The sequence below is a fragment of the Sinohyriopsis cumingii genome, chromosome 11 (assembly GCF_028554795.1).
Source record: "Sinohyriopsis cumingii isolate HCF-2022 chromosome 11, ASM2855479v2, whole genome shotgun sequence".
Classification (NCBI taxonomy): Eukaryota; Metazoa; Mollusca; class Bivalvia; order Unionida; family Unionidae; genus Sinohyriopsis; species Sinohyriopsis cumingii.
Window position 1 is genome coordinate 63,334,682 of NC_142971.1, and position 12,762 is coordinate 63,347,443.

At 38.3% G+C, this 12,762-nt stretch overlaps 1 long non-coding RNA gene across 2 annotated transcripts in view; it reads right to left on the bottom strand.

Annotated features, from left to right (window-relative positions):
* Positions 1–324: 324 nt before the first annotated feature.
* Positions 325–12,762, bottom strand: part of LOC149788572 (uncharacterized) — a 78,623-nt gene continuing 66,185 nt past the window's right edge. For both annotated transcript variants that reach the window (XR_016424170.1, XR_016424169.1), the window contains exon 3: positions 325–946. This is a non-coding gene — a long non-coding RNA (uncharacterized LOC149788572). The remainder of the gene's footprint in view (positions 947–12,762) is intronic.

Genomic DNA, 12,762 nt, shown 5'->3' on the forward strand with positions numbered 1-12,762 from the left:
TGCAAAGTTTTAGATTTATTCACGAAGCTACACGTTTTCAGTGAAAACATGCAATCACTTTCGCTTTTTGGAATAGATCATTTTCGATGGAATTTAATCGGAGGGTGAATCAGCAGATACCATAGGCGCTTGCTGATCAGTGATTTGCAGTGACGTTGGAGTATGATCCGTAGGACTGACCGCTAAGTTACGAATTGATGGAGAACCTGGCAGTTACACAAAATGCCTTATATAGTAACATGAATAGAATTGGTACGAGAGAGGATGCGTCCGGGCAATAATGTGTGAAATATAAATTTAAACCAGAAATATAAATTTAAACCATATGAAACATACTTTTATTCTTTCAAAGTTACAATTCGATGAAAATTTTAAGTTCTGAGTTAAGAACGAACCAACAGTAAACAAGGACCGTTACAAACACAAATTACTTTTTGCTCACACAACCAATAACAACAGCGCTCCTTGAAGTGTCGCCCCATCTGTTAGGTGCAAACATCAATAATGAATATTGTCATCAATCTAATCTGGATCTTATAAAGTGTCCGATGTATCTATAAAAATCATGTCTGAATGAAAAAGGATGTGAATGGAGAAAATAAGATCGATCTATTTTAAGCAAATTATATTTTGTTTTCCGTTATAATATGCATTTGGCTTCAAAACGGCTGTTTTCTACGCATTTATAGAATAAATTGTCGCTACAGCAAGGTGCCAAAAACAGTCGACCATTGTCGGGCACACCATTTTATTTACACAGTACGTGCCTGATACACCATTCCTACTAGTACGGTATACCTTTCCAAACAATGTAAAAAGAAAACAGTTCAATAAGGTAGTACTCTTTCATTTTAGGAAATACAAAAGCCCCAAAATACCTTTATGTAAAAAATCTAGCGTTCTCTAGTGATACTATAAGAATCCATTTCCTTGTCACCCTGGTGATCTGAAATGAAATAATAATGACATAAAGCATAGGATATGAGCTATTTGCATTTAAGGCTCCATTTATAGCTTTTTTTAAATTTTAGTATTATTTGTTTCATTACGGGGATTTGGTTTTTGAAGCCAATTCCAAGAAGCAAACGTCATAATGTGCAGTATTCGCCAGTCACTCAGTTAATATATTTTTACCATATATAGAGACTACGTCGTTAACGAACGATTGGATTTATGCCGCTGAAGAGACGCTAAATACCTACATTCAATATCCAAATATTTGGCGGGGGTGGGTGGTGGTCTATGATATAAAAGACGTTAATTTCAACTCGAGGTCAACATCTATTGATAAGATATATTGAACTGAAATGATTTACCGTAGTTACCCATTTATAGTAGAACCAAAATGATAACATAGTTAAACACAAACACAAACTGCCCAGATTACCTTTGCACATCGGAGTTCATTTTAATTATTGGTAGAACGCATATCGTAAACTCGTAGACCGTACGTCGGTGTGAGAGTGGAAACGAAATTTGAGATCGACAAGAATTATGTGCTGGTTTGGTCATTCAGTGCAATGAGTAGAACAGGCCACTCGATACAATAATATTACCGTATATGCATTAAATATATATAGAAGGGCAAAATTATCTCCCTCACGTGAGCCATGCACAGTGTAAAACTGTCATTTAAAGATAGAGCAATCCTCAAGATCTAGGCCATATGTAAAATCCGTCTCAGAAGTTAAGATGAAAAGAATATTTAAATTTGATTACAACACTAAAATTTCAAAATGTATTCCAAAATCGAGACCACATCACATAATTTGCATACATACAGTGGTAGATGAAATAGGCCACATCCTGCTTCAAGTGAACACAATTTTTTAAAAATTTATTATTGCAGCCGTGATAAGTTCCGCATAAACTCGTATTCGTGAATGTAATCGTATCGAACTTATTGCATCGGCTCTGTCACTCATAAGGGTATTATTTATATAGCTACAACAATAATTCCGATTGGTGTTTCTGTAATACCTGTCGTAGGCGTGTTTTCCGCCGCACCAACGCCAACGGTAGATGTACTGCGGCGATTCCGCAGATAGCATATTTGACCACAGACACGCGCTTGTATAAGTAGCTCGGTTCTCTTAATGATTTCCGATTTGATTATTTTTCTACTTTAGCCGCATAGTTCTTCGATTAATAATGTAATCCCGAAGAATACTTATTAATCTTAGACAAACCTGCAACCAAATAAGTTCTAAAGGATTACATATTCCTTAATAAATGGAGCCTTGCCAACTACGACCTTGATAACACTTGAGTTTTATATCCATGTATTATTTTGTCGCAGTATCATCATCATCGATGAGTTCTTGCAGGAGTTAAATTCAATTTCCGTTCATATTTAGGTATCAGTTCCTTTCATCGTCACGCTTTTTAATTTTCGATTTGGTATTTGTGCCGAATGAGTCTTTGATAAACGCAATCGACATGCCAGAGTCTTTAATTCCACCTATTTCACTGATTTTTGCCAGATTTTTTGCAACAGCAAAAACCTAGAATGTTCAACGTTTTCCAATTCAACCTTCAAAAATCACAAGCTCTCCTGGTCAACGTTAGCTACAACCCAGCTGACGTGTGTGAGTGTGTGTTTGTGTGTGTGTCTGTTTGTTTGTGTGTGATTTACATTTTTAAGGTAGCTTTATTATTGTTTCAGTCGTATCGCTACGATGTCTGCAGTGTGGCAGTTTATAGTGGTGTCTAGCACTAAGAAATCATAATGCATACAAATAGCATCATGTCCCACACAGTCACATTATCCTGACACCAGGCCGACCAGTCCTAACACTAACCTCTTAATGCTGAGCGCCAAGTGAGGTAGATGCTTTTACCATTTTTATAAGTCTTTGGTATAACTTGGCCGGCGTTCAAACTCGTGATCTCCGCATCTGATTCGGACACTTTAACCACTTAGTCCGCCGGGACGGTCTCTCTCTAGATCAGTGATACATTTTCACTTAAAATCTGTAATAAAGTGAAATCAAAGAGAAAACAATGTAAAAACATTCGTAATATCCGCTCCTGGTAAATTTATCCAAATCCAGTTTGGTGGCAAAGATGAACCGCAGATACAAACAATAATTTAGTATACTAATTAGGCGTAATTTCTATGTTATAGTATTAAATCATGGTGTATGTGGTGTTGGTGAGCGCTCAAGTGAGCATAGCGCTTTAACATAAAAATATCTACATAGTGGCCTGTCCACCCAAGTCTTCAATTGAAGAGTCGAATAAAACAGTGGTTGTCGTCCCCAGTCTCGGGTTAAATAATCGACAACTTCTCGTCTTCTTATCAAATAAAGATGGAAATTACCTGTTTTCCACTTGCTGGTAATCATGGCTCCTAGTTCATCACGCATAAAAAAATATCGGAAATGCTTGATTGACGTGGTCATAGTTACTGAACTAAAATTATTAATGGACGCCTGAGAAGCTTCGCTTTTTTCAACGACGAAGTTATGACCAAAGGCTATGTGATATTGTCTCGAGTAGTCAAATACATTATTCTGATCGTATTCTGCGGGTCGTCTCTGGTAATCGGGGGTCATTTCCCTCTTGTATTTGTTAGGGAAACGCTGTATGGCATACAATAGCTTTTTGATCAAAGTGATCTCAGTGGCTGTTCCGTTTGCCCCATGCGCATCCACTTTTGAAACCGGAGAATCCGCAGCAAACAATGCTGAGATGGCCGCAAAGTCTTTGGGTTCACCATTAAGGAATCATGTCCAGTTAACTGTGTTGAAAGCCTTCACGTGAACTCGCAATCGTTTCATATTGCGTAACTTATTTTCAGAAGCTGCTATGGGCTATGGCCAAACTAATTTCGTGATTGGACATTATTATTTGCAAACGTTACAGGTTAAATTACTAGTTTGAGAATTCTTTAATTGTTTTCAACAGGCGGGTCAATAGGTCTCATACGGTCACATGTGCCTTCCAAGAACAGCATTTATCGAGAAAATCACAACAATGCATCTGTAACCACCGACGGAAATGGTCCATTTGCACATACATTAAAGTGCGTGTCAATCACAGATTGCATTATTCAGGTCCATGTGTTCGTATGAAAAGTAATAAATCGGGTAGAGTGTACAAAAGTCGTAACGGAAAATCTGCTGACCGTGTCAATCTTTGTATGCCGATACATGTACGACCAAAGTTTATGAGAAGCAAGTGCGACATAATTGATGGTCAAGTCAGGCAAACTTTATTTCAGTGGGTTTCCGATGACCGTTTAACTGCAAAGAAACTGCATAAACTCCTAACTGGTCAAACATAGTTTTACTAGTGATCTGTTCACCATTCACGAAAGGTATAGTCTGAAGAGTCAGGAACGAATGTCCTGGTTAATTAATTCCTCGCTGGGTAGTTATTTGTCATGAAAACTGTTGATTGTTGGCTTCACGGGAGCCTAAGGTAAACATGTGATATGATAGTGCTGAGGTACGTCCATAAATACTAACAAACTCGTTTATACTGCTTTCGAAGAGGTTAGTACAGGCATCCATAATATTAATCTTGTCAACACAATTTTGCCATCATTGATAACATTAATAACATCATCACCATGCCAAATATCGCGACAGTGTCTGCAGTGTGACACTTTATAGTGGTGTCCAGCACTATCATGTAGCATGATGTCCCACTCAGTTACATTATCCTGACACCAGGCTGACCAGTTCTAACACTAACCTCTTAATGCTGAGCGCCTAGCGAGGCAGCTGTTAGTACCATTTTTGTAAGTCTTTGGTATGACTCGGCCGGGGTTCACATCGAGCGACCTTCCGCATCCGAGGCGAACTCTCTAATCACTAGGCTACCGGAACGGTCGGCTTTGAAAATAACATCGCGGACATCTCTGTAAAACCCTAATATATGACTGAGAGGAATCTTACACGAAAAAAGATGAGGGTCCATGAAGATGTCCTCTACGATTTGCAAATCCAATATAATAATTATTATCGATGGAACCCAGCCTTGGATATGCCAGGGTGTTGTGGGCCACGAAATCACGCTGGTCAGTTTGACGTATGATATGCTAGATAGGATCTACATGGCCCGGTCAATCCTCCTTTCGAAACATCATATACGGACCAACGGATCTCACGTAATCATCGCTGTATCCGGCTAGTCCGATAATTTCTCTGACAATGTCAACACCGTTTATAATGGCTTCGATTTCCTTTCCATCCATGAGATATATTGCGCTCCTGAACAACGCTGAAATATCATTGTTGACGAATTCAACCTTGCTACAGAGGGCGTAATTGATATCGGTGAAGTTGTCTTGCACATGTTTTCTCTTCATTTCTGAAAAGGCACCACACAGAAAAAAATGCCGGGATATGTCAGGTACTTGTAGTACTAATATTTGTTCACCAGGGTATTTACCGGGTACGAATAATACTGGAAATTGCAGACACTTCGATCTATTAATACAGGCGTATCCATGTCAAACGTAGGGTCTGGTTCGTTAGTAACTTTTATCATTCTTTTTAATACATTTCCGGTTTCGTCTAATACGCCTCTTACGTTCAGGCTTACTCGGCTTAGTCCACAACAGTAATCCGTTTCGCATTTCCTCCGTTCAGGCTTATTCGGCTTAGTCCACAACAGTAATCCGTTTCGCATTTCCTCATTTGCAATAATCAGGCCGACGTTGTTGAGCGGCTTAAGTGATTATTTTACGTTGGCGTTGTTGCTATTAATGGTAATGGATCTGCACAAAGTACTAACCACGATGCTCGAGTCACTAATCGTCGTAGTCGATCTCGAAACGATTGAACCGCCTCTAACACTAACTTTCTTAACCGATTGGCCGCTTGGTTTTTTTTAAATATTTTCAACGATTTGCATTGCAACTTGCCAAATGATTGGTGCAATACGCGAAGCCAGACCGGAAAGAATCTTTGATCATCGTGTAAATAATCCACGAACTACATCTCTAAGACCATTTCCATAATATACCACATAAATGGGTTTTATGGCGTTTACAGTACTCTTCACATTCCCTAACACGTGTATATTAAGAACTTATAGGGGCGGCATAAAGTAGTCATAATACAATTATTAAGCTTTATCCCATGGTTAGTGAGGATAAAACAATAATGATGGCTGAATTGAATTCTACACGACGTTGGCCGAAAAATACAGGCAGTAGAAGTCTATTAATGTCCTTGTAAACGCAAAAGAATATATGAATGCGAAGAAAACATGCAGACTTTACACTGCATTTTATTGCGTAAATATAACGACTACATTGTTATATTCCTGCGAGACAAGTCCAATAAATGTATGGAATCATCTCAAGAGGCGTGCACACAGATTATGTACCATTACAAAAAGAAAGAATGGTAAAAAAAACCAAAATACAAACCTAGGACACCATTTTTGGTTCTGTTATTTTCTTGCAGTATTACAAGACAAAGATAATGAATACAACCATACATTCTATGTGAAAAATGTTCATTGTTTTCATTGATTCATCAATTTCATGAAAAAGGTAGTAAGATATTTATTGTCGAATGACTGCATAACATTTGCTTAACATATCCCAAATTTATGAGATGTCCTGTGTTTTGCAGCACACGCTAAAACAATGTTGCAAAATTTTCACAAATCTAAGGGCAGGGAAAAAAGCAGCACCGAAACTCGCCTTGTTCTATCCACAGTCTAAACTGAGAGATAATAGGAGAGAAAATAGGTCGAGCATTGTTACTTATTTTCTGAACGCATGTTTTGGTTTTATAGTTCAGAGTTAACCATAGTCAGGGTAATGCATTGTAATTTCACTCGCACCATTCTTGAAAAAGCCGTGGGTTTGTTGACTTTCTGAAAAACGATAGATCTAATGTTAGAAATGATTTCAGTGACACATTGCTGTGCCAAAATAGGGGCAAGCTAAGATAGCCGAGTTGTACAAGCTCAAGTCAACTCAAGATTTTATTTCATCCAACGATTTCCTGATGGAAGAAATAAAATCGTTCTACAGTTTTTAGGGTGTAAGTTTTTGAAAAAACAATTACACGACAAACGAAACAGTTCAGGTACTTATTATGACTACTGATCCCAATTTTGGAGAGGTATCTTCAAACAGCAACATATGCAATTAGATTTCAATCAAAATTAATATGACGGAGAGAAATAGAGAGAATGTTATTTCTACTTTTAAAAATACCGCGAATCTTACGCTTGTATATTTTCCTTACTAAATTTCAAAACCACGCATATCATTGAAATAATTACTCTGATTGGAAAAACCCACTATTGTAAAATATCACAAGAGTGAGCTGGAGACATAGGTTGCTAAAATCATTCAGTCAAAAACGTCGATATAAAGTTTTCACAGAATAATACATCCAAACATGCCATACTTATTTCTACGAGTCGCCCATGGAACGAATGTACATTAGTTTTATCGTTTATAAAGTGGCTAGTGGTCATGTACAAGTAAATCACGTCTGATCTTCTCGCGGTGCGAATAACAACTAAAAAGGATTTGAAGCTAAGGCGGTTGAAAATATCGTTAGCCAATGAAGTTTATTACAATGAGTGACACGTTTGTTTGGTTCTGAATTCATGACAAGTAGTGTAGTGGTCAGGGGCAGAAAAACATGTCTGATCTTGTCCTTGTGCGAAGCGCGAATAAAAGAGATTCGAAGCTAAGGTGGTAGAAAATAGGTGTAGCCAATACAATTTCTTCTAACGACTGACGCATTGTTTTGTCTAGGCTCTTGCGTTTTTGCTATTGCAGTGCAGACTTACAGGAGTGTGAACTTACAATCCTGAGTTGTGTACCGTAACATTTCTTCTTGCCACATCAAATACTTAACTGTACCATTATTGCTCGCGTTTAGAAACAGACCAAAACAAAATATTTTCTCATTTGGACATGTTGACGTACACACATTCGCATAGGTCGAGAGAGAGAAATGATGTAGTATTGATTATTAGTTTTTTTTTCAAACTAGTGAATTTGGGGTTAGGATGAAGTAAATAAACTAAAGTACAGTGAACCTCAAGGATGATAACCCAAGCTATCTGTCCAATTGATGCATGCATTTACATCCGAAGAAATATGATCTCTAAAATACAAAGATAAAAGCCAAGCATGATTAGAATAAATGCAAAGACAGCAAACTTTAGTAACAAAGGGGTGTTTTCCTTCACGTTCACGTGACTTATAGTTTCAATCCCCTTGCAAGACAAATCTGGTACCTTTTGTAATGCTCGAAATAAGAAAACTGAACAAATTTTAGCACTTTGCTCTGGATATTTTCTTTTGCAACAACATAAATACCGTTACAACAATAAAAAAATCTTACATCTTCTATAACAACAAAAAATACATAAAAAGAATTAAAGATTAACGATGAGTAACCAACAAAACCGAATTTAACAAAGGCTATGACATGTGTAGTAATGATTCTCACTTTGAGATGGTATGCGAATGTAATCTGCCATGCACCATCAACTTGAAAAAAGGAAAGAAACAACAGAGAGGAACCTGAATTCGATATTAATTTTTTTCAAAATTACACGTGCATACCTAACACTAATAAAGAGTGGAAGAGGAAAAATACACATAAAAGCTTTTATATTTCTGAAAAAATGAGCCGATATTCCAGCTATATATGCTTGGACTTGTCTGTGTGATGTCCACAAATAAAGAAATACACATTTCTAGTCACGTTGCAAGTTTGCGAGCGTTTGGAAAAAGGTAACATTTGGATATACAATTTTCTCCTGACACTTATAAAGTGAAGAGTCTGTGCAAATGTCAAAAGCCAAAGTCATATAACTTTTGTACGGCTTGTAAAGATTTCCACTTTAGAAAATGTGAAGTATTACAAGTTATCACCAACAGAAGTGGAACACAGGAGCTTGACAGTTGTTGTTTATATACATCCACTAAACTTCACAACTTGCTTGCTCTGTCTCATGCGTTGGTCCAAATTAAAAAACCTCAAGACCAGATGTGTTTAGCCCGTGTCATCGTCATAGGAGGAACGTATGCCGACAAGAACGACACGGTAGAATGGAAAAGAGCCTGGAAAACTAATCAATAATCGGACCGAGCCAAACAACAAAGAGAAGCAGAACTCCTGTTTAAACAAGCTGGCCTGTCCAAAGACACACCCTGTGGCATTCCTGAAATGCAAAAATTGCAAGACGTCCTAGCTCCACGCTAGACATTGAACGTGCACCCTCAAGAAGTGAGTGGACCTCTGTTGTTTCGAGGCAAACATTTCAAGGACGGAAATGCATTCATGTCTATCATCACAATGAACATTTCTATACCATTACCAGTATCAGTGGAATCCTGGGATACTTATATTATTGTGAGAAATCTGACCATGGCTATAACAATTGATAGCAACACAATCATTGTGGATCGAAATGCTCAGGATGTCTTGCCTCTAAGCCTTGTCTGGACGAAGGAAAACAACGAGTGCATTGCTTGTTAGTGCACTTTTGTCAGCCCTACCTGTTACCAACAGCTTTTAAAAACACAAGGTTCACAGCAGTAAAGTGCTTATCAACTCCTGAGATTATGCCCTTCTTGTGGACAAGTCATACGTAGTAATAATGCCAAGGCACACGTATGTTCAGGAAAGAAACGATGTCACATTTGTCGCCAAATCGTGGACTTAGAACATGAATGATACATTCAAAATTACCTTTCCAAACATTAAAAAGAATATGACCAGAAGAAAGGCAATTTCATCTTTATCGATTTCGAATGCATGCAAGAGATCGGTATCCAAATTCCTAATTTCTGCATGGCTGATCGAGCGTGCGAGAAGTGCATCCAATATCCTATCTTTAGTCATTGCCCTCATTGCAGCAAACTTCCTGGCGCTTAGACCCCACCGACGAGACGTGGAGACAAGAGGATATCGAACGTTATGGAGATTTTCATCGCCATGCCACGGTGATGGCTCACAATTTCTCGGGATACGATGGACAGTTTCTTCTCAGATAAAATACGGATCAAAGTACGAAACATCCTAAAGTCACTTTGAACGGAGCCAGAATCATTTTCATGCAAGTGGGTCAAGTACAGTTTAAAGATTCGATGAGCTACTTAGCTATGTCTTTGAGTCGAATGCCTAATGTTTGGAATGACAGAAATGGTCAAAGGTTATTTCCGCAATTTTTCAATACCGAAGCCAATCAACACGTCTTTCTACCCCATTTGTCTGAGGCTCACAACTACGACCCTACACCATGCGTACCAAACAACGAGAAGCTTTCTACGCTTTGTACCAGGCTGACGTCTCAGACCCCTTTGACTTTCAGGAAGAAATGTTAAAGTTTGTCGTTCCGACATGGACATTTTACGACGTTGCTCTGGACAATTTCGAGAACTGATCATGGGATACGGAGGGATCGATCCTTTGAAAGAAGCCTGCACCATTGCTAAAGCGTGTTAGTTAGTGTATCGCCAACGTTTCATGCCCTAAAACACCCTGGCTGTCATCAGCGTTCAAACCTTGACAGGAACGTGGGTCAGTCAAAGCTCTGGACTTGGGATACCAACTGTTAAAAGTGTACGAAATCTACCACTTTCCGAAGACATATACCACAAGGGCGACGAGACTCAGAAAGACATTTGCGCAGACTACATGAATGCCTTTTTAAACTGAAACAAGAAGCCAGCAGCTATCTTTCCTGCTGCCACACTCGTGAAGACCAAACAAATTCAAAGATAAATATTGGGCGCAGGAAGGCACAGCTTTAAATCACGTGGAGAAAAACGAAGGAAGGCGATCGTTTGCCAAAGTGATGTTGAATTCATTGTGGGGCAAAATGGCACAACGACCCCGTTTACCCAAGACGGAGTATTTGACAGAACCTTCATGTAACTTCCCGATGATTCATGTCAAAACCATGTACATGAAACACGTGAACGTTCTTCGCGAAGACTTGATCCTGGTCAATTACGATGAAGAACTGGAATCACTCTACGCAGATGAAAAAAGAGAAGGAACAAACATCACTGACCTCTTTCATTACAATGCCGTCACAGCAAAGTGCGACCAAGAAGAGAAATGATTCAATAGACCTAAATGAGTATTTTAGCATCCAAATGACTCAGGCAACGACCTCGTGAAAATGTAGAACGACAACCTATACCTTCACGGTGAAATTTAAAGATTTCACGTCTGACGTTCCAGCCGAGGAAGTAGTAGGGTTTATTACGGACCTACTTGACTCACTGGAGGAACTCAAATGTCAATGCCAAGTCAATGATTGAACTTGTTTGAGCCTATCTATGTATCACAACAGTTAGAACTCGCCTCTATGCCTCAGGTTTAGTACATCTGCAGAACTAACTTCAGCCTAACTCTTGAGGGCTATAGAAGGCGTGCAGAGGATGAGAGAAAAATTTGACCACCGATAGAGAAGTGGCCATTTATATGGCATACGTTGTACCTCCAAGGGAAGAAGACGATGACTGCACTTGATCTGCTTAGCGATAAGTGTACCTATCACGACGGACATAACAGCAGATTACGAATGAAAGGGAATACGTGATGGGAAACAACTACGCTGGGACACATATGGTAGATGACCAGATCTTAAACAACGTGTGTGACGGATATAGAAACATGAACTTTGTCCTATTTGAATGGTTGTTACTTGTTTTGTTTTAGATTTTTCTTATAAATGAACCGTTAATGTAAATACGTTGGATATGAAGTGATTTTAGAAAAGCGTGAAGTTTAATTTTAAACAGTAGTTTACTAGAACCAAGAACTAAATGACTCGTAAATAGGTATGATTCGTATTAAATACATAGTGCTTAGACCAAAGCACAGGCCAGACAGCCCATGTATATACTTGAACAAATATTTTGAACTCATAAAATAGACTTTTCTTTTTCGAGTCTCTATTCTATGTGTGAGTCTTTCTTTCGAACATTTCTGTCCTCTTTTCTGTGTGTTTGGATGTGTATTTGTTTCTTTTTGTAAGTCTATGTTTGTCCCTATAAATCCTTCATCCCTACAAATACAATTCACCCTATAAAATGTTTTGACCCTACAAACCCCATGACGCCACCCAAGGATCAATTCCCATTGACCTCCAGGTGACATTTCCATGTTAAAGTCCCATTGATGCTAAAGTGACCCCATTAACTACTGGTGTAACAAAACCTCTTTATCGAACTATCGAACAACACCTACGTGAGGCTGGCTTGAGGTCAATAATTTTAGGTACAAAAACGACGATATGCGGAATAATGTGATGATAGTATGATTGCTCCTTTGAGTCGATTTGGGGAATATTATAGAGCTTGGGGAAATTAACAACAGCTATGGACCTGAGACCCTCCCATATCACTTACCTCTAAATAAATGTGTTGGATGATTTATGCAATAAAAGCGATTTAACAGTTAGCGAAATATTTAAGTTAAATGTACATGTAAAACTATTCCCCATATGCTATGGACAACTTCGGCAGTATCCGTGACTAGAGTATGTAAACCGATCGAAGTATATGTATACGTCCTTACCAACAACAACAAAATCGATAAGCTAACATTTAAAAAAAAATTATACGATTCGTTCCTAGCGTAGAGGCCCTTACAGATCAAATTATCAAACATGTTCAAATTACATTACACCTAATAAAATATTTGCTAGTTCCACGATTTTAATTTCTTTGACTCCTACTGCACTGTTTTCATTAACTTTTATTTCCCGAAATATTTAACCAAAATTACAATAATGACGTCATGTCATTAT